This window comes from Urtica dioica, chromosome 7, assembly GCF_054948205.1.
Source record: "Urtica dioica subsp. dioica isolate 48M chromosome 7, U.dioica_male_clone48M_v1_H2, whole genome shotgun sequence".
Taxonomy (NCBI): Eukaryota; Viridiplantae; Streptophyta; class Magnoliopsida; order Rosales; family Urticaceae; genus Urtica; species Urtica dioica.
This window is the reverse complement of record NC_142762.1, coordinates 36,444,560-36,446,969: the sequence shown is the minus strand read 5'-3', so window position 1 is coordinate 36,446,969 and position 2,410 is coordinate 36,444,560. Positions and strand designations below refer to the sequence as shown.

General features: G+C 38.4%; 1 pseudogene; it reads left to right on the top strand.

Annotated features, from left to right (window-relative positions):
* The first annotated feature begins 1,022 nt into the window (after positions 1-1,022).
* LOC149391184 (uncharacterized) lies at positions 1,023-1,911 on the top strand (annotated as a pseudogene).
* The last annotated feature ends 499 nt before the right edge of the window (positions 1,912-2,410 follow it).

The window sequence follows — 2,410 nt, the reverse complement described above, 5'->3', positions numbered from 1 at the left end:
TTTTATTTGATATAACGTATTAGATATAAGGGTCGGCTAAACAACTAGCCAAAATAGCACCCATACTTTAAAATTGTAGCCCAACTATTAACATATTTAGGAGAATAACCAATTTATCATGACAACATTCTAATATTCCAATTATACCCTTAGGTTAATATTATTAACTATCATAGTAAATAATATCATCCATAACAAAAAAATTAGTAAATCTAATTAACAATAACAAAAACTACAGTAAATCCTATTTGTCATAACAATAATAACAGTAAATCTTATTTACCGTAACGAGAACAATAGTAAATTTTATTTACCGTAATAACAAAACAATAAATCTTATTTACTGTAACAAGAACAACAGTAAATCTTATTTACCATAAAAAGAACAACAATAAATCTTATTTACCGTAATAAGAACAAAAGTAAATCTTATTTACCGTAACAAGAACAATAGTAAATCTTATTTACCGTAACATGAACAATAGTAATTCTTATTTACCGTAACAAGAACAATAATGAATCTTATTTACCGTAGCAAGAATAATAGTGAATCTTATTTACCGTAACAAGAAAAATAGTAAATCTTATTTACTGTAACAAGAACAATAATAAATCTTATTAATCGTACCAAGAACAACAGAAAATCTTATTACTAATGTTGTCAGTCAATCGCCCTGTCTACGAAAATGTTGTTTTTTGGCTACCTATATTTTGCATGTCACTTTTTTTTTTTTTTTTTTTTTTTTTTATAATGCTATTTGGATTTTCTAGATCGTGGCCAGATCTTATGCTATCCTCTGATCGGTCCGATTTGTTTGTTCAATGCAAGTGTAGCGAAAGAGACTCTCAGACTTGATATAAATTGATTCTATTTTTCTCTTCCTTCTAAAAACTCAAGTCAAAGCTTCAAAATAAAGTTGATTTCATCTGATTTTTCCGATGCTCTGGTTCAACTAGGTTTCTTGGTACTTCTGTAGATTAAAAGAAAAGAAAAGGAAAAGCAAGCGAGGGATTTCACCTATATGGCGACGAAGAATATCAATACCTCGAGGTTCACCTATATGGAGAGGAACTTCAGCGATTTGAGCGGCCTCTGCGGCGGAGATTCATCTTCCTCCACCTCCAGCGACTGCAACACAATAGATCCAGCGAGTTTTCACTGGCGACGAACCAGTATCGGAGGCTCCTTCTCGCCTGCACCATTGATAACTCCGATGAACTAATTATGCAACTGGTCGCGGACCTGGAATCAAGCTCCGTCAAGGATCAGAAGCAAGCGGCGATGGAGATCAGTCTTCTCGCGAAGAACAAGCCGGAGAATCATCTGAAGATTACGAACGCCGGCGCGGTGAAGCTTCTGGTGGCGCTCCTCCCGTTGCCTGATCTCCAGCTCCAAGAGTACGGCGTGACGACGATTCTCAATCTCTCGCTCTGCGACGAAAATAAAGACGGAATCACGGACGCCGGAGCGATCAAGCCGCTCATTCGCACGCTACGATTGGGAACTTCGATGGCGAAGGAGAATGCGGTCTGCGCGCTTCTCCGGCTGTCTCAGAAGGAAGAGAACAAAGTCGTGATCGGACGATCGGGAGCGATTCCGGCGCTGGTGGACCTCCTCATCGGCGGCGGATTCGGGGAAAGAAAGACGCCTCGACGGCGTTGTTCTCTCTGTGCTCTGTGAAGGAGAACAAGATCAGATCCGTTTAAGCCGGGATCATGAAGCCTCTGCTCGAGCTAATGGGGAGTTCGGGATCAAACATGGTAGATAAATCGGCGTACGTCCTGAGCGTGGTGGTTTCGGTGCCGGAAGCCAAGGCGGCTCTGGTTGAAGATGACGGAATTCCAGTCATGGTCGAGATCGTTGAGATAGGCTCTCAGAGGCAAAAGGATCTGTTGGCGAGGCGAGAATAGAAAGCGTTGGGCTAGAAAGGGTAATTTTGGAATCTAAAATAATGTGGGCCATTCTCTCAACCCGATTATTTTTGGATTGGTTTGGTATTTAGTTTTACTTTTCAATCGGGTTGGTTTGAGTTTTAAAATTAAAAAATTAATTGTAACGATTTGGGTTGATAGCACATGAAAAAATCGACAAACCCAACCCGATTACACCCTTAGCTGAAATCAGAAAACTTAACTCGATTGTATGTGCCAAGTTATTTGGTCCAAATAAACAAACTCAACTTAAATTATTTGGGAAAACACAAAAAGTTATTATAGAAAGCGGATGAATAACAAACAATCACCATGAAAAATATTACACACACACACATATTTATTCAATACCACAAAAAGCATGTGCCACGAAAGTCTAATATATGCAAATAAAATTTCATCGTTATAAGCAGTTTATCTCGAAGCATTATATATGCTTTAGGTTCCTTTTATAACAAGCAAATATTGAATGCTGTAC